The following is a 21,045-nucleotide window of genomic DNA, read 5'->3' as shown; positions in this document are numbered from 1 at the left end:
GAGAGAAGATCTGATATTCTGGGATTGTCTTAGATTGCCCTGTTCATACTCTGCAAAAGACTGACAAGTTAATGGGCAGACATACATTTTTCAGAGAAAAGAAGCTGAGGAAAAGTGGATTTTCAAAAAAAAAAAAGGAATTTTTTACTCTTGTAGTGTTGGACCACTCCTACTGTCCATAAATATTCAGACATGTTCTCTCACTTTTTCTTGTGGAGGATGGTATTGTGGAGACTGGAGAACACAAGCTTTCTTCAGGAAACAGAAAAGGAGTGATTGTTTTCTGAAAGGAGAAATCAGAGTATTCATGTCGGTTTCTCTGAGGCTAGGAAAGGTCTAGAAGTGAGCCAGGTGGGTGTTTTAACTATGTGAAAATTGTTTATGAGAAGCTCAGGACCTCCCTGAGGAATGAAAAGATCCAAGAATGGACTAACAGGAGGAAGAGTAATTTGCAGTTGGTCCTGGTTTTGATGTTCACGTGGCATTGGGGAGATGAAGGGAGATCTAAGCTGAACCCTTGTAACATCTCCTTAGTAAAGATATCCTTCAGAGCAGTGAGAGAACATTTAGGTGGTTGTAGCTCACTCTCACTCCCCCTGTGAGGATCACACAAAGGCTTTTAACTGTGTCCCTTTCAGCAGTTTTGCAGTAGCCTTGTGTTTCACATTTGGCACATAATACACACACGGGGATGTAAACTGAGTTCACAAAAATCCGTAAAGAACCAAGTTTCCTTTTGAGCAAGGAGAATGCTAAGCCAGCATTTCTTATGTGGTTTCTGTTCAAAATTGCTAGAGTTTTTAACAGAAACTGAATACACTATGCTTAAATTTACTGTTTGTAGAGTGTTGTTGTCATCTTGGATTCTCTATGCATTCCTTTTCTCAAGGGAATGAGACCAGGATTTTTTTTTTACTTTATGACAATTTTGTACAGCTCTATCCAGTACTGAAATGGATGATGGAAAAAACCAAACCAACCAACCAACCAACCAAAAATAACAAAAAAACCCCCTACAAACCCCACAAAGAAACAACAAACCTCCCCCCCCCCCCAAAAAAAAAACCAAAGCCAAAAGCAAGCAAATACTTCTTTAAAGCAAATGAATTTTATCTGAGTGTTATATTCTGAATGGAAGCTAAAAATCATAAAAGTAATGATCCTTTTTAAAAGAAGTAGGAAATGGTCTAAGTTAAGAAAACAATATCGCTGTTCTTGTGTACCTAGAGTTCTGTATGAGCAATAACTAAAAAAGACAATGTCCTTTTGTTTAAAAACGCAATTTATTTCCAACTTCCATGTGTGGCAGTCAAGCAAAAAGGATTGTCACCTTTTTGCAAATTTAAAACATTGTTTCATATTCATCCAGCTTTTGTTTAAATGCCAACCCTTTTCCTCAAGTACTGCATTATTATTTTCTGAACAAAAGTGTGTTGATCAAGTTCCTGAATAAATTTGTGTCCTGCTTCCTTGTGATTATCATATTAATTTCCACTTATTCCTTTCAAAATGAACTAAATGGAAAAGTAGAATAAAATTTTAAAAGAAACTTTGTTCTTTTATAGTGTCCTATGACAGACATCTATACTGTACTGTAGAGAGAAATTAGCAGATATTCTATAAGGTGATGAAAGCTGATTTTCCTGGTTTTTTCTCTGGGTTTAGGTTTGTTTAAAGCTGGTTTTTTTTACCCCTCCTTTCTTGTCCTGGGGCAAACCAAGGAAAACTAGCACCTTGGGGATAATGTTACAGATTTAATCCAGAGATGAAATATTTTCAGCTTAAAAATAGTCATAATGACTTTTTTCCTGCACATACTGAGTATGAAGTGGGACTAGCTCTTCACTGATACTGAAGACTAATGAGCAGTGGTGAATCAATCCAATACTAACCTGCTTGCTGCAGTTATTTGTTAAATATTTCATATCAGTTTTGTCACCTCGAACTTTTTTTTAAATGGGTTACAGGTGCAAATAAATCCATTGTTTAACTGTAAAGCAGGTTTATGAAGCTTTTTTCTTACCTGTTTCCTAAGCTGCAGTAGTGATGTATTTGCTTCCATGATCTTCATGCAGTCCTACTGGGGGAAAGAAAAAGACCAACTCTCAAGCATTTTATTAGAAGGAAACGGGAAAACTGATACAAAGACTTAAACCTTGCACAGTGAAACAAAGCGAACTCTTACATCTCTTCTGCCCTAAATCCTAAGCATAACACTCACTTTAGCTACTATCTACAGCCTGGCAACCACCAGATACCAAATAATCTACCATGAATCTTTCATTACTTCTTCTCGCATCAGCACCAGGTTCCTTGCAATTTTCAGGATAAACACAGGTCTTCAGTCCTTACTAATTCAAAACCTGACACAATCAGACCTGAATCTTGGCTTCAACTGCAGGCCCACAACCCATACACTGTGCCAGATGAACGGTGAGCCAAAGTCCATTTGCCAGCTCCAGTCTCCTGTTCAGCCTTCCAGGCTCTAGGAGAAAGCCTATCGTTTCAGCCCCATGCTTCACTGGGAACAATGCCTCCAGCTACATCCTAAATCTGGCTTTCAGAGAAAATTTCATGTAGTGTTTGGGATTCTTTGTTCTCGAGGAACTGTATACTGATTTTGGTGAGCAAAGTTAGGCTAACTCTCCACATTTCCATAATGCAATAGAACTCTCATTTTGAATAGTGCCAGTAAAGCAGAATTATTTCCTACCACTGTAGGTTAGCTGGAGTATTTTTGTACTAACTGAACTCCAATGTTGCCCATTTAAAGTAAACAGAAACAGAAGAGGATACATGCTGTTAATATTTGCCCCATATTTTATTAAGTTAACAAGTTGCTTTTCTGCAAAATTTCATTCTCAAATTTGACAAGCAGGTGCTAAATTTTAGCTATGTACACCTAGAACTGCATTTTATAGCTTGAAGCTGTATAGCTCATGGGAAAAATAACTGGTACAGAAGAAAAATTGAAGGTCATCCTTTATGCCCACTGGTACTTGCAAATAGTTTCAGAACCACAAGATTAGTCATGTCTTTCTATCTGTAGTGATTGTACAATTGCACCTAGGAACTGAAAAATAACCAAGTACAATAGTACTTGAATTGTGATTTTCAATTATTAGTACTTCTTATTTTCAATGATTTTGGGGGGGAAATTGAGAGTATTTTGCTTCATATTTTTTCTTCTGTAGGCTTTGTTCCATTCCCATGATCTCAGATAGGAAAAGTAACTTTAAAGCTATTTACTAAGGTTGCTTTAAAAAAAAAAAGAAGTTTTTGTCATCTTCTAAGTAGTGCTATATGCAGTAACAGTTTCACTAGGTGAAAGGAAAAGCTGGTCATTAATATTTTGTAATGTGCTTTAATAACCAGATGCAGTAGCAATATCAAATGATGTTTTATAAGACTGATGTGAATACTCCAACTTACTAAGAAACTGAGTTCATGAGCCCACAAACGAAGAAAACATGGCAGATTTTACTGAAGTCTCACGGTGCTGTGTTATTCAATTAATGTTGCCTTTGACATACTGACCTTTATCAGCACAAATATGTCAATATGCACATAAGTTGCTTCTTGACAAAATCATCCTAAAAGCCTCATAGTGTGATGAATTACAAGACTTCCATTTTCAAGCTTTACAGTGAATTCTTTCAGGTGTATACAAAATACAAGGGGACTGTGTGGTTAAAAACACCCGCCATCTGACAGCTCCAGGCAGGGAGGAGGATCAGCCAGAGCCAGTCCAGATCACCTGGCAGCTTAGATGGGGCTCCTGAGCCAATGGACAGAGGATCTGTGAGAAGTCCCCAGGTGATGCCGATCATGGCTATTAGGCCCTCTTAGAGCACTTAGAGTGTTGGCAAAGGCATCATCTGGCTCTCCTGAGTCAAAGATGTGTGTTAACATGGGAGCTTGGCCCAGGTGTGCTGCAGAAGACAGAAAGTGTACAACTCCTGCAGTGCTCACAGATTAACAGCCTACACAGTTGCTAAGTACAAATGTTTCCAACAGTTCAATTGTGTGCAGCATTGATCCAAGAATCTCCTTAAACTCAACAAGCAGCTCAGCTTCCATAGATAAATATCTTTTACACACTCAGAGTTTGAGAAACCTCAAAGGTTTCCACTTTATGTGATTGTGACTTTGGAGATGTAAGATGAGCCTTCACAGAGCTTCTTCCTTCCTTCCGCTGTGCAGTGAACCCACAACAGGAGTGTTTCCAAGCACTGCATCCCAATGCACTTCTGAGCTCAGTATGTGCAAACAGCGTCCAGGCCTCTTGGGCTCACTCCCTGTGACTACAGAAATATGTGTTTGTTGTTAAAAACAACAGCTGAAGTTTACTTTATCCCTTTGTGTTCTAAAATTTGTGTTCTTGTCCCTACTTACTTCAAATAGTTGTATTTTCTTTTGAAACGGCTTTTGTGCTAACTAGTGCAAGCTGGCAAACTTAATTTCAGTTCCATGAAAAATTTCAAGATTTGGAAATATTTTTCATCCCACATTGGGACAAAATGTCTAGACGGTACTCATATAAAGAACTAAAGCCCCACTAAAATCCTCAAATATTTTGCTTTGAAGACCATATGTCAGAATAGTATATTTGTAACTGTTGGATGTTTAAATTCAAGTTTTTAAGTCTTTAGTAGCTAGAAGTAGATAGCAGATCCTCATTGCTTCTGTTGTCTGCGACAACCCACCTGTTTTAAGAAAGTAGGTTTTTTTGTAAATTGAAGCTTCCATTTATTCTGAAACTAAATCTGGATTCTGAATTCTGAAACTAAATCTGAGAGGATGCTGTGGCAATGGTTTTATCTGTCATGAGCAATTCATGACTCCAGATGTGCCTCCAGATGGTATACAACGAATGTGAGTTCAGTCTCATCACACAGATTTTTAGTCCCATGTAAACTAGAGAAGGCAATGCCTATCTGTGAAGGGAGAGGGCTGAAGGTATGGTAAAGGTGAATCATTGCTCCTCATTTTTCTGGAGCTTTTTGCATTATTTATGAATTCTGCTATATACAATGAACCACACTGTCTCTGATATATGTACAAATTCTATCAATAGTAACGAGAACTGCACATGCCCCTGTCAAACACTGTTTCTCTTTCATTGTCTTTTCATAACCTTTCACATGGCATAATTTAGTTAATCTTAGGCTTTTCTTTATTATTAAATGTTCAGTTTATTATTCTACTTAATTTTAAACCAGATTCTTCCTGTATTTAAAGTCTTTTTACCTTCTAATCATATGTGAGAGTCTATTTGGCATTCTGGATTAGAAATATTTTTCTTACAGTATTTCCTCCATCTCACAGTAGTTTGTTACAATCTGGGAGTTTTGGCATTTATTTTATTTTATGAGCAGAGCTTTGAAATGTTGAGTTTTATTTTGTTTTGACCCTTTTGCCCAGAGAATTACGTGAGCACTGTAAAAAGATACAAGAAAAATATTTGGTCACATTTTTACCCTATCACTTCTGACGATATCTGTCTTAGTCTAAACAGAGTGTCAGTCTTTTAAGCCAAAGTCTACCCATCAGTGTGCAGGCAACCTTTTAATTGCAGTGGGAGCAGTATATGCATATTGAAAGAACATGGCATAACCTTATATATATAAACTTATCTTCTTTTGTGACATAGTTTCTTGTTTGTGTGGCTGAGATAATTTTCGAGTCCAGAGAAAGGAAAAGTGATATTTTAAGAAACCTACTGTCTTTAAGAAACTTTTCTTTTGAGTAACGTAATAATTATTAAAGATTAGCAGTATCTAGATCCTTGCACTCTCCACCAAAGGCATCTTAGGAATTTTAGAATGACACACCTGAGGTGGTCACAATAGCACATAGGCTCTTTAAAACCAACTGCTGCTGGAAAGTAGAAAGTATGAATCTGTCATAAACATCAAGTGATGATTTCTACAGAAATCCTATCTGGTTTTGGATGTTACAAGGGCAGCTGCAGTCTTGAGATAAGTGAGACCTGCTCAGAGGTGTTGGAGCAGTTTCATGGTCTCATTAGCTGAGACTCTTTGTGGAGGACTCTGCTGAGGTGCAGAAGATTTCTTCACCAAAAGGGCTGTCCAGCATTGGAGCAGGCTGCCCAGGGAAGTGGTTGGTTGATTCTCCATTCCCAGAAGTACTTAAAAGACCTGTAGGTGAGGTGCTTAAGGACATTGTTAGTGGTGGAATTGGCAGTGCTGGGTTAATGGTTGGACTCTATGCTCTTAGAGGTCCTTTCCAGATTCTGTGGTTCTATGACTGTGGTGAGTTTCCAGTTGCTGTGGATGTGACGTGGGTGTGTGGTGATGGTCCCCACAACTGACCAATGCTTTAGGGGTGCTTTGCCAGGTTTGCTTTGCAAGAAGGGAAACAATGAATGAGGGTGATGGAACAGTTTCATCATGGAGAGACAGTTGCCTATACTTGGCTTCCCACTGCTGTGAGGACAGTGCAGATGGGGGGATTGAGCTCATGAGCACACTGCTGTCAGGACACGTTCAAGTGGACTTCTGGCCTCATGAGAGGGTACCCCACACTGGAGCCAGGCTAATTTTGTAACAGTAAGGTTCTTTTGGGAACCCAGTAACTAGGAGCTGCAAAGAGGGACTTGGCATTCAGCATGGCAATTCATGGGATTTGGAACATGCTTTGGAGCTGGAGTGCTTCTTGGGGTCTTCCAGTGCTTGCAGCTTGGTGGGCTGCTTTGGTCTTTGCTTCTAGATCTTCTGGGGTGTTTTTTTCCAATGTCCTCAGGTTCAGTCTCTACTGCTGGGAAAGATTGATCCTGGTTAGAGATTCAAGTATCCATTCAGCTCATGTTAGCAGTCCCAGAGCACAGGTCCCAGGGCACAGCTCTCAGAAGCAGCAGTTTGCTCAGAAAGGCACATGAAAGGGGGCCAGAAATCTGCAGAAGGCCATGTGGGACTCATCAGCAGCAGTGTTGCACCACAGGCCACAGTTCCCAGTACCAAATAGAGTAACTACCCCTGGCACAGCAGAAGCTTCTATTTAAGTTACAGCTCCAATGGGAGGATAAAGCTTTTCAGATCTCAGACTGCAGAGTACAGCTGGTATGTCTCTCCAAGGTTGGAGCAGGAGAAAACTGTCCTCGCCTGCACAAGGTGTGCACTAAATGGGGAAATATTTTGCCAAGACAGGGAGCTGTGGGAGCAAGGGGACAAACTGCACAGAAGCAGGGAGAATAAATGGCATCTTCATAGACATCCTGCAGATGCAAAAGCTTGAACCTATAACTTCACAGAGCGATGCCAGCCAGAGACCACAGTCAGTTATGGGAGTCAAGTGGAAAGCCCCAGCCTGGGAAAGACTTGTGACACCTAGTAAGGGGAGGATGGCAGACCTGCAGTTGCAGAACTGGTTCAGTGTGCTGGTAGCAGGCAAGGTAGAGACGGCCATCCCTGGGGAAGAAGGTGAGCCTCCTGGTGAGCCATGCTTTAGTATCAAGTGGAAGCCACAACTGACAGTAGTGTAGGACTCACCTCTAGGGGTACAGAAAGCTCAATATGCTTATCCAACTTGCTGTCTGAGAAGTCTGGTGCTTGCTGGGAACTCAGATCCAGCATGCTGCAAAGAAACTGCCAAGGCATGTCCGACCCATGTGCCGTTTCTCTTGCTGCTCAAGTACATTGGCAGCATTAATACACCTGGAGCAGGAACCTTGAACATATCAGGAGTGACTGGACAGCTGTGGGAATGAGGGCCAAAGTAATGGAGACCTAGGTGGTGTTATGTCGAGCCTTGCCAGTGCAGAGGAAAGACTTGGAGAAGAGCAGATGGATTCCACGGGTCAATGTCTGGTTGCACAGCTGATGTCATTGACAGGAATTTGGATTTTATGAGCATAAGACCTGCTTTGGACAGTAGGAACTACTAGACAGAGATGGTGAAAGGGCTCCGCAAAAAAGGCCATAGGAGTATTGTCAGACAGCAAGCTGCACGAGCCAGCAACATGCCTGGGCAGTAAAGAAAAACAGCAGCTTCCTGAGCTATGCTAACAGGATCAAGAGAAGTAACTAGCCTTCTTTGCTCAGTATTCATGAGATCTATAGTCATGAAATGAAATCTGGAATGCTATGTCCATTTTCAGACCCCTCTGTTTTAGGAAAGACATTAATAAACTTGACCAAGTTCAGCAGAAGGCTACCCAGGTGGTCAGAAGGCTGAAGCACTTGCTTTGCAGAGAGGCTGAAGGAACTGAAGGATTTTCTGAGCCACAGAAAATGTGTTCTGTCAAACTGTAAGGAGAAAGCATATTGAATCTTTCACCTGCAGTAGTCACCAAGCCAGTAGTTGGATATTGTAATATATTAAATTTTGTTTTCATTCAGTGATATTGGCACCAGTTAAATATGGAAGTTGAGCAATAAGTGCATTACAGCATCTGACACTTAAAATGAGTTATCCATTCATCTGATGAGTGTCAAACTGACCTGTTTACATATTTCTCACAAAACTATTCTCTCTGATTTACAACAGCTTAAAAACCTGAAATTTTGGACAAATACCCCAAAGGATGCCAAGTCTTTGACAGGCTGTTTAGCAAAACTGTATTTTCCTTTCATGTTCTCACTCGCTCATCTACATTCATACTGTCCCTGTACATATGGCTGGACATTTCTGATGGGAGAATTTTTTGTTTGATATGGCATGTCCACAAGCTCTTCCCCACTTTCAACTCTTTGGAATGAAGGAGGGGATACTCCATCTTTTTTACTCTTCTCCGCCTTTTTAAATCTGGACAGTTAAATCTGTGACATTCATCGTTTTGGGTGAAAATTTTGTTAGTTCCTTTTGAGGTTATCTGATTCTCTTTGTAGTGTTTGTCTCAGGAGTCTCTTCTGAACATTATCTAATATTCCTTTTTATGGACAGTCCATGTACCTGCAACCACTGGAGTGGGCTTTCACCTACCATCAGAGCAGCTTTCACTAGTGACAAGCAGTGGCTTTCTTGGGCCAAGAATGACTTTCCCCTACATTGCTGTAGCTATCTCTGTCACGGTATAGTAAAGCTCCACAGCAGCATCTCTATCACACTATATAACTGTGCTAATTCTTCCTCAACCCTTCTTACCATGTCAGTTACACAAAATTAGGAGTGTGAAAAACTAAGTAATGAGACTCAAACAACATTATATACACTGCAATTTACAGTTACTTATTTCGAAAGTAGTTGTCTATTAAAAAAAACCAAAACAAAACATATACACCTTTTCCTTACAATAATTATTTCCCAATGCTGAAATGTCTGAAGAAATAAAATGTAAGTATTACAGCCAAATTTTGATTTTCTTATGCTCTCATCTAGAGAGGATTGTTGGACTAGAGGACTGACAACTTCTTATTTTCCAACTTTGCTACATCAAAGTAAGTGGCTAATAGCCAGAATTGACAGTAAGCTGTTAGTCCAACCTCTGAACTAAACAGAATTAGTTTAAGCTGTCAGCAGAGCACCAGAGAGTGCACATCTTTCTGTGTATCTTATTCAATTAGTACACACTTAAAAAAATTGGAAAAAATTATTGTAAAACTATAAAGACACTGAAGGCTAGTGCTTTTGACATAGTTTTTCAGTTGTCATTACAGGCAGGGCATGTTGATTTTCTATTTAATTGTGGGTTCAGTTAGAAACTCTGGTTTCAGATTTCCCCCTTGGTCACTTAGTTCAGTTCCTACGAAGACCAGCAGAAGGGTGTTCACATAGTAAATATTTTTGCAAAACCTCCATTCCAAATTTCTCTGACTGTCTTAGTGGCATACTTTGGGGCCCTTCTGCTATTTTTAAGGAGGCCTGGAAGGATAGAATTTGGGAACCATGAAAACTCTCTGAGATGGCTGTATCAAAAAGACATGAGAACATGGGGAAGTCAAAACTCCTGACTTATTGTAGTGGTGGAGAGCAGAGTGGCCCCCAAAGGAAGTAGCTCCCATGTGGATGAGGCGATGGTGCTCTTTGGTGCACAAATCCACTGGAGATCACTGCTCATCCCTTTTGTGTTCTTCTTCCCATCCTCCCTGTGCTGGAGTTGAGCATCCAGGGAGTTCTACTATCTTCAGCACAGTCTTCATACACCAAACCATGGCTAAATTGCTCCTTATCATTCCTCATTTTTCTTCCCTCCTCTGCTGGAGCCAGCAGGACCAGAATTCCTTAAAGCCCAAAGTCTGTGGCAGAGCCCTAAAACCACAGACCTATTCTGGCTAAATTTCTGGCTCATTCCTACTCACCAGATCCTCGGTGTGCCTCTTCCAGCTGGTGTGGCAGATTCCACCAGCTCTGTTAACACTTCACAATGTTTCTGGAAGCTCCCAGTTCCAGAACACAGGAGTGCTGATATAGAGAAAGATGAGGAAATATTTATATAAGCTGTTGAATGAAATCAAAACTCCTTTGCTGCTCTCAACTATGTTTTAACAGAGATTACAAATAAAGACCCAATAAAAACTGTTTCTAATATTTGCTGGTTTATTATACTTCTGAAAGAGTAAATCATAACAATTCTGTACAGAATCTGCTATTTATTCAAAATGCAGGTCAAACACAGCAAACCAAGCTGCCAAGTGATAAATTTCTCTCTGACACCATATGTTGCAGCTCCTCTTGAAAAAAGTAGCTACTGAAAGTGATGACTGTAGGTGAATACCTTGTCAGCCAGGATGCAATATGGTGCTTTGCATTATCACATAGGACAGGGCGAGAAGGGGGAAGTTCCTCAGGAAGAGAATGAGCATTTTGTGCTTGGAGAGATAGGGAACTCAGCTTTTTCACTTCATAGGGGCAGTACTGCATATCCCTCCAGGAAATCATACTTACTACTCAAGGAGTTACTCCTGCATTGTAGAATATTTTGGGAAGTGTAGAGCTGCTGTACTATCCCTTGTTATATTCACTCCCATTTTCTGTGCAGGCAGCAGCACTCTTTCTGTTATCACATTGTGCTGTAATGAACCATACACTTCTGAAAAAGAGCTCTAGACTATACAGACTAGGATGTGCTTTTCCCTGGATTGTTCCTGGACCCATTGTTTAAAAATTGGATTATTGTTCTTTGCAATTTTTTTTGCTTTGGTGGGTCTTCCTGGATTCATTGTGTATTCTCTAGAATGGCAGCTCCTCAATCCAAAATATGGTATACTATCAGTACATATCCTAGGGGATAATCAATCTGCTTCACTCAAGAATTCAAGATTTCAAAATCTGACTTCATTTCAAATTGGGCAAAAGCCAAGTATTTTGAAATTTTCAGAAAGAAAAAGAGAAGTAAAATATATTGATCAAAAGGTTTTAACTGTAGTATTTGCACTGGAAGTAATTTTAATATCTTAACATAAATTGGATCAGATTTGTCACTTTTAAAGAGAAAACCCATGTTTTATTTCAGGAACATGCTTGTGGAATAGTTTGAGGCTCTTGGAGCAGCTTTTAGTGTTTCTTATAGGAAGTTCACATAAAGCAAATATGGTTTGAAAACATTCTATTTTATCGTATGAAATATGTCTGTTAAGGTTTATTCTCTTTGTTTATTCACTAGACCTTCTATGAACTATCACAAAAATAGAAAGAATTGTAAGGCTTTTTCTGGAAACTTGAACAGAAAATATGAAGCAGAACCTCAGCTGAAGTAAAAGCTTTACTGAACTCTGCCGTCAGAATTGCAGCAGTCCCTGATTAGTGTTTTCCACTACATGCATCTGGAATAGCAGGAAGGCTCATTTCTGAAGTGTTCAGTTAGATAGGCATTTTCATTAGGCAGTTCTGTATGTGTGAACATGTGCCATCTAATCATGGGCATGAAGCTTAGAGTGTAACTTTGACTTCTGTATGGGCACCCTGCGTACTGTAAATGTATTTTAAAATACTTGTGGTTTAGGCAGGGCATCTAAGTTATGTTGTGGTCAATATTGCAAATGGGCAGATGTTCAAGCTTAAATACTCAGGATTTACTTTTTAAAATTTCTGATAAGCTAATTAAAGCCACAGCTAAAACAATGTTTTGCATCTCAAAATAAAAAATTTCCCTGCAGAACCCAGTAAATATGCAGTGGCTCAAGATGCTTCTACTAAAAACTTAGAGGAAATGAAGACATACAAGGTATTTTGATTCCTAGAAGTACGAACCCTTTAAAAAATATATGTACAACTTTTAGTAGCCTTAAAAATATGTAGTATGCACTTTTTTAGTGCTACATGGACATTTTCCTATCATCTGAATTTAAAGCTGGTTTGCATCAAACCTATAGTTCACCTCTCTTAGCTGCCTGCAGTAACTTCTTAGTAGGGTTGTGTGTGGTGTGTGTGCTTAAGAAAACAACATTAGGCTGTGCTATCTGATCTTAACATGCTGTACTGTTGTGGTAAATTTCTTAATGCACCAGGGTGTCCATCAGGCCCCAGATACAACCACAAAGCCAAGCCAGTGACGCAAATCAGCAGCTGATATAAACAAGTTGACACAAACCAGAAACTAAGCTAGCAGTAAACCTCCGGAGATGCTTCTTTTTTCTCTTCTCTTCTTTTTTTTTCTTTTTTCCCTTCTGTTTCTTCTGAGGTTTTTTTTAGTAAAGCAAAACATTTCTCAGCAACTGAAATCCTTTTCCATTTGTCTCCAGCTTCACAATTAACCTAAATTTGGCTGTGTGATGTGCAAGTTTGTGAGAAGGAATGTGATGCAGCCTGCTTGTAATTAGTTTATAGACAGACTGTGTGTCCTAGACTTAGCATGTTTGGTGATTTTTAAAAGCACCCCAATGACATCTTTTCCCATTTATATGCCATTAGTAATTCATAAGAATACTCACAGAAGAGACCATAGTGATTCATTTAAGTCCTGTAAGTTTTTCTTCACCTCTCTGCTATTTGGTGACTGTGTAAAATCACATTCTTTACAGTTAGAAATATCTCTCTCCGTTTCTTTCTTTCCAAATTGTATCCTTCTTTTAAGGTTATATTTAACACTTTATTGTTGCTATTCACTTCTCACTCCTAAGCACAAGCATCATCTCATCTGGATTTACAGCAGGCATGCTTTGCTACTGTATTTACTGTGGCTACATGTTGTGTTAGTAGCATTACGTGTGAATGCAGCTTTGAGTAGCGGTAGTGCTTTGTTCCATGAGGCACCCTGTCCTGCTTTCCTCCTCCATTCAGGCAAGTAGGGTCTTCCAGCCCATACACAGGTCCGTTTGTGTAAATGCATCTGCGGCCAGGCTCTGCAGCTGCAGCGTTGCAACCCCCTCACCTGGCAGACACAGCCAAGCCAGCAGGAGTGCAGGGGAACGTGGTCAGGACTATCCACCTCCTCTCTTTTCCCAGAATAATTACTGTTTAGTCTGCTGTGTGTTTTTATAAAGTCATTCAGGTACCTTATTCTGTATAAATAAATAAGTCATTATTAAATATGATTATAACACTATTTTCAAACATTTTGTGACTTTTACTAAGTAAATTCCCTCCTGGAAAGCTGTGGTTTTATTCTACACATTTTTTTTCTGAAGGTGCAATACTCTGAACTTACTTTGTTTTATTCATCTCCAAGTTTTGGTTTCACTTTAAGAGTATGGGACAAACAAAACAGAAAACACAACCTGATCCTAAAGGCTGACAGTATTTAAAGTCATGGCAGCATGAGATGTATCAGAATTCCCCATTCTATTTCTGACTGACACTCTTGTTTTAAATGACATCAGCTTAATTGATCAGCCTTTGTTTGCAAACTAGAATAATTGTATTTACAAAACTTAAAGACTGTACATATATGAAATAGCTAGTATTCATTACCAAAAATTCTTTTCAATAATGAAAATGATGTCTGTTAGCATATAAGTTGCAGTGGAAAATAATGCTTGTCTCCTGCTAGGGAAATGCATATATGACCATGCTAATGTGTCTCATCAGTCTACAGATCTGTTCCTATTAAAGGGATAATCAATAGGATGTAAAAGGTCTGTTACTCAGAGCTTCTGTATCATGTATCCAGGCCTGCTGGAAAATACAAGAGAAGTTGTCAGTCAGGCCTCCTGGAAGTGAATGTCTTCTTTTTAATGGTTCAGATAATACTGTATCAGGAAATTGTTTCCATATGTGGCACACACATGTTAGGAAAAAGCAGGATATTTTTGTGTCTATTAATAGAGAGATGTCATCTACTGGATATTACAATTTACTGAAGAGTTCCCAGGGTTAGTTAGGAAATGCTAGCTGTTGTTGCAATTATGACATTTTGCAAAATTGCTTTTAATGCTTTCCCACAAAATTTAGCCTTCTGACAGAAAGTGGGTTGATATACAAAAGATAAGGAAACAGAAGTTCATATGTCTTTTTTCTTATGACTTGTATCCACTAAATAAATTACAGATAATAGTGCCTGCATTTTTTTATTTTCTGTCATTATTGTCCCTTAATCACAATGTAATACAGAAGACAATGATAAATAGGTATCTTTAGAGGCAAAAATGTGGAGTCTTGAGAGGGCCTGTAGACTGAGACTGATATTTTTTTCTTTGCCATCCAACATTTATGGTTTTATTATCAATTTTAAAAAGATCCTCAACAAAAAAACTTACAAGAAACTAAAACTTGAAGCCACTGTGATTATCTCTGTTCAGCTTTGGGAAAGGGTTCCAGGGACTAAAATTTAGGTTTACAGATTATGTATTCAAATTCAAAAATTCTTTTCTACCTAAGCACATATTTTTCCTACTGCACAGTTCATTGAGGTATTAGTAATACACAGTATAGTACCATCTATTTATTGAGGAAAATAATAACATTATCCTCACTGTGTTCTTGCTTTCAGCTCGGGATTTTACATTTTATCTATTGTAAGATGTGCTCTTGCAATTTGGGGGGAACTTCTTGTGAATCAAGAAAGTTTTTTTGTGTGTGGACTCAGCTGGATGCTGTCAGGCTCCTTTGTCAGACAGAGACAGTTGCAGGAACATCGAGCTTCAGTCCCTCAGATGCAGATGGGAGGACATTGAAACTGTGGCTGGGTATAAGCATGGTCAAACTAGAGTTGGTGTCTGCAGAGACTAAGAGTGGCCGAATCATGTCCTTAAAGAAAGGATAGAGGGAGTCTCATCTTGAGCTGCAGTTGTTGCAGTTCAGCTCTGTAACGGTGTTACTTCAGTGTGGCAATAACAGCAGCAGAGCAGTTCTCATAGGCAAGGCTCTCACCGAGCAGCCCAAGCAAAATCCACGGTAATGGGTGCTGGTAGCAAGCCCTGTAATGTGTGTGCTCATCCCTGTTCTGCATGGTCCTCATCTCCACCTCTTGCAGCTAAAGGAGAGGTTGTGTTGCCAGTGGACTCACGGAGTGTAGACAGGATGCGGTATGGAGCCGAGGGTGGTTACTCTGCCTCCTCTGTGTTCAGTCTTGCCTAGAGTGATGAAAAAGCTTGAATTGTCCTGACTTACAACAATGAGGTAGCCACATCCTTCATGAAGTCAGTCTTCTCCAAAAGCTCTGCTGGGGACAGTGGTTTGAATGTGGAAATCCCCCAGACAGGAAGACAAAGAAATGACGGTCTAATGCAGAGTCTTAAAATCTGAACTGCTGGCAAGCTCCAGTGCATGGGTGGAGGGGCAGCTAAAAGCTTTTATCTAGGCCGTCTTTTGACAGCTGCTCTCAGCACAGCATGTTTGGTCATTAGGGACAGCACACCTCCAAAGACCATACTCAAGTCAGTGGAGGTATGTGACCGATAGGTAAAGCTTTGTAAAGGGAAGGCCTGGTAAAATCATGGCTCCGGCCTGTTACTTGGCCTAAGCAGAAATGGGCTGTGGGAGAGTGACTCAGCTAGAACAGAGGAAGTGAGGAATGCTGCGGGAATGCCTCGTGCCCGCACCGTGGTGTGTGGTGGTTGGTAAAATTGGATTTGTTGTGCCTTAAAACGATGTAAACTAACAACTGACTAACGGCATAAAAAGGCCGGGTTTTTGTAAATAAAGGTCCTCCTTTGTGCCTGCCTGGGGACTCCTCACTGCTCCCTAGCGTTACAGAGGTACAGCAGGATGTCAGCTACTCCCTGTGTGAACTGGCCCAGCCAAGAGGCCACCTGCAAGCAGCTGTGTAAGTAGGTGGATGGGCTGCGGAGGGTGCCGTGCTCAGGGCCACAATTGCAGAGGCCTGTCACACCCTATGTTGACTTATCCAGGGAAGCTCTCAGGCAGGAAGCATAGGAAAGGCAGAAAAACAGACATAATATTTTTATTATAATAGGGACTCTTTGTGGAGCCAGCCAGGAAAGAGGAAAGTATGCTGCACGGAAGGCAGATCCCATGATATGGAGGAGAAACTTTTGGCAGTATTAAGGATGGGTTTGGACTGGGTTTCTTGTCTCCCAAGAGTCCTATGATCTCACCTGAAAAATTGCCCAAAATTAATCCAAAAACCATCTACAACAAGGAAGCACATGCACATAATGTCTCAACCTCACATGGTCTTGAAGGACGAATCCCAACAGCAAAGTCCCCAGAGGCTAAAGGGAGGACATGTATACTGTCAGCCCTTGCCTGGAAGTCTTGCCTGGGGGACATACAGAAAAACTAAGTACAGTAAATATTCTAGAGCAGGCAGGAGAAGCCAGACTGCAGTCTGAACAGCCTGCAGGGATCAGGGGAATATGCAGACCTTATGTGACTGTGTCTAATACAGTCTGAACAGTCTGCAGCTGAAAGGACCTTATCAGGACTGCCTGACAGGATTTGTTACAGGCTGGGAGATGTGCTAATGCCGTCTTGCACCAGGGACATTATTCAGATGACAAATTATGCTGTTAAAATGACAATCTGTAGCAGTGTTATTAAAAGGTCTTTAGAGTTGTATTTTTGTGCAGGACTTGTATAAAGTGGCAGAAAAAATGTACATTGTAAAATTCTGCATGCTTGTGGAGTGGAAACAATGTCAAATGTGAACATGAACAGCAGAAAAATGAAGGAAATGGGCCAGTAGGAGAGTACAGAATAGGGAAAGGTGCTACGTAGAAACTTAGAGAGAGTGGAACATTTCCAAAGTCTAATTTGGAAGCAGTCATCCAGATTCTATGTTTTTCTAAATCTGGTCAAAAATATCTGAAACAGTGGACCCTTAAAACCCTGGGGCAGAAGTGTTCAGAGGCTTTTTTGTAATCTATGCTAACTCATACTCATTAGTATTTCTGGGCAATACAAACTGTCGTAGAACATCTTGTATGAATATGTCTTGTTCTAAAAAACCAGGCTAAAAACTTGATGCGGTGAAATTAAAATTATATGAAATGTATAATGATTGATTGAAATTTGGCATGTAAACTCATTAGATTTAAGACATTTTAGATAAAAGTGATACATGGGATAGTTACATATTCTCTCAGAATATAAACCCCCAGTGTATATTAATGGCATTTTAAGGTAGTACATTTAACATAAATTAAAAAATAATAACAGAATTGAAATTTACTATGTAGAATGGATTTGCATAAGGCAGAATAGTCTAGAATTTATGAGGATTCAAGATAGTTTAAGCTAAGAATACAAAAAAGCTTTATAAATGAGGTTTAGAAAGTTAAGAGATTCAATTTTTGCACTTTTCTATAATCTTTTATTCTGAATCTGCAGCAGATCAGCTGAGTGCTACTGAAAATAGAATAGTAATCACAGCTCCTGCTCTGACCACCTTTTCTGATTTGGTAAGTAGGTTCCTATGTTCTGTGTTCTTCCTCCAAAACCACTTTATGACTGAAAATCTTTGAATCAAATTATTTGAATATCAGCCGCAATTACAAAGCTCTTCAGAATTTTAAGGATCTTCCTTTTAAAATGTATTGATCTGGTAGTGCTGTCTGTCTTGAGTGGTTCTTTCAGTGGAATGAGGACAGGACAGAAGTTTTGCCTGTACTTGCTGCTTCACTGCAGCTCTCCACAGCCTGTGTTACCTTCTTTCGTCAGTGACTAAGCCTAGCTTAGTCTTTTTCTTAGAAATACATAATTCTCTTAAGACCTAGTCTAGCTGCTTTTGTAAGAGTTTTCATCTTCATGTTTTACAGTCATAGAAAATGGTTTTACTAAGCTATCTTTACCAAATCCAGTTCCTACTGTGGGTGCCATCAAGGAGGCACGGGAAGATGTAGCTCTGTAGGAGAGTAGTAAAGATATCTATAGGATTACACAGGTAGGAAACCTGTAGTGTTGTTTTGTTGGGGTTTGGGTTTTTTTTTTAACGCCAGTCTATCACTGTATTTAAAAGAAATTAAGCTTGGGGTTTTTTTAAATTATGGGCAAGAATAATCAGCTTACCAGAGCCACTCTGGAGTTTTAAAAGAGCTCAGATATTAAAGCAGTGAATTAAGAACTGTGTGTAACATGCCACTTGTAGCAGTTACTTTGTCTGAGGAGGTTAAGGTGGAAAATGTGATAGCACACTTTAGAAGTCCTTGAGTGCTCTGGCAACTTACAGAATCTGTCTTCATTAACAGCATTCCCAGCAAAATCTTTATAAATTGTAATAATGAATAGAACTAATACCCAACACCAAAACCCTTTTGTTGAGGGAAGCCACTCCTGCTCATGTATTGAGCTTCTTAGAAAGAGTCAACAGCATGTGGATGATGGTGGTCCAGTGAGTCAAGCATACTAGTATTTAAAAAAAACCAGTGTTCACAAAGTCATTCACAATGGTTTGTGAAAAGGCAAGACTTCTGCAGAAGAATATAAAAATAGATCCTTTCAAGCATAATGGTCAAATTATGAGTAAGTTTTTATGGTGTTGGGAGATTTCCATTGGAGTCTCACAAGAGTATGTTCTGGACAACTGTGCAGCTATTCATAAGGAGAATTTAAAAAGTGGAGGAACAAGGATATGTAGAAATTTTCCAATAATAAAAAATCGTTCAGGATGGCCAGAACTAGGGCTAGTTGCCAGAGGACTTTGTGATCATTAGCAGTGGGTAAAAAGATTACTTGTGAGTCTTAATATCAGTAATGTACAAGGGCGGGGGGAAAACTCAATTATGTTTGCCAAGCAATCAATTTTAAGTGAGCATACTTTGAAGAAAAGACTTGGACTCCTTGGGCAGGCCTCTGACAACACCAGCTCACATATTACTATCCAAAGCCAAGAAAAGAATGAGGAAAGCAGTGGAGAATAAAATAAACAGAGTCATTACACCACTAAATAAATCCAGGATATGCTCACATCTTGAACATTACTTGCAGTCATGGTTACCTCATTTCAGAAAGTAGATATTAGGACATAAAGTACAAAAGTAAGGAGTATGAAGTATGGTAAGGAGAATGGAACACAGGGAGTTAATAGATTAGGAGAAATCCCTCTGGTGTGGAAAAAGACCAGAGGTGAGTTGAGAGGAAAAAGCATAATAAAATCATGGAGAAGGTGCGTAAGAAATCATTATGCACTTTGTAACACAGGAACTCCGAGAGCAAAACAAAGGAAGCACTCTTTCACACAATGCATAGTTAAGTTGTTGGATTCATCGCCTCAAGATACTGAGGCCAAAAATACGATTGTTTTCAAAATGAAATTTAAGATTCATATTGCCAGTAAACATAATGACCCAAATACGCCTTCTGTCTCAGAAGGTCCCTTACTAGATTGCCAAAATCCTTTCTAGAGAAAGGATCACTCTGTTTGTCTTTTTTATACTCTAAGCAACTGCTGTTGGCTGTTGCCAGCATTGCTTTTGGCACCAGTGTAGCCACTCTGCTCATGAATTCTCTCATTGCTAATTGAGGTTGAATACCTTTTGAGTTTTGAAACTTTTAATCAAGGATTTGAAAACTGCAGTTCACAGAGGCCAAGGTTTCATATGCTTAATGGTAAAGTTTGAAGGATTCTGCTTATCAGAATAGGTATTAAAAGACACCTGTGAGAAATCTAGTCCCTTGAAGCTATTGCAAAGTAAAGACATGAGCCCCTGTTTTAAAATGTTTATTTATTCATTAAAGCATATTTTAAATATCTGTGTATAGACTTGAAAATATTTCCATTCAATGTTTATTAATAGTTAGGGCTTGTTGTAGCCATGTCAGATAAATAGTATTGTTTCACTACGTACTTATGAGGGTCTTCAAATGATTAAGCTACTGAATTCTGCTAGGATTTTTTTGTGTCCCACAATTTCAAAAAGTTTTCAGGCTCAGATGGGTTTGTGTAATGATCCCCATTTGAGCTGGGGATCTGCAGAGAACAGGAACTCTCATGAGACTGCTGGTATTTCCTGTTTCTCATCAGAGCAGAAATAGAGTAGCAGAGGAAGAGCTCTTCTCTTAGCACTGTATTTGAGCTTCTGCCTGAATCTAGGAAGTGCCACAGTGCATAAAACTGAGAGAAAACAAACAAGCAAATTTAGTGTAACCTTTTTAAACCCTAGAAAACATTCCTATTTGGCTTTTGTTTGGACAGCAGTGGTTCACCCCTCCCTAGTCTTTTGTTCAAAATTAAGAACCGGCGTGCCTGAAATTTATGTTTCTGAAGTTAACTACATGCTTTCTGTACATATGTTGGCTATGAAGCTCTGACAGAAGTATTTTATGTTGTAAAGACAGAGGTATTGTAGAGTGGTACTCATCAAGCTGAACATAGTGTAAAATTTCCTTGTATGACTAAGAATATTTGTCTAAAGATAACACCTAATAAGGTATGCATTAAATTAAAATAGGGCGTAATTTATTTTCTTAATAGCTATCTAGCCATGTTTTCATAAAATGTGCAGTTATGGATAAAAATTGATATATATGTAGATTTTAAACCCAGAAGGTCAAACATCAATTTCAGGCAGTTCGAGAGTAGACAAGTTTGAACAAGCACAGAAGGTTTCTATTGACATAAAGGATTATAGCATCACAGAATGACTAAATTACATTTGAGTCCTTCCAGAACATACCCATTTTACATTGCAATGGTTTTTAAAATTCACATTAAAATAATTGTAAAATTTTTTGGCTTTTTATAATTGTTTATTTTAATTATATATTTGTAATAAAATGCATTAAAGTATAACTTATTCTAGACAAAAT

This window comes from Corvus kubaryi, unplaced genomic scaffold (genome assembly GCF_017639235.1).
Source record: "Corvus kubaryi isolate FWS band 111438036 unplaced genomic scaffold, C.kubaryi_AGA036_p1.0 split3-73, whole genome shotgun sequence".
Lineage (NCBI taxonomy): Eukaryota > Metazoa > Chordata > Aves > Passeriformes > Corvidae > Corvus > Corvus kubaryi.
The sequence above is the reverse complement of the archived record's forward strand: the minus strand, read 5'-3'. Positions refer to the sequence as shown.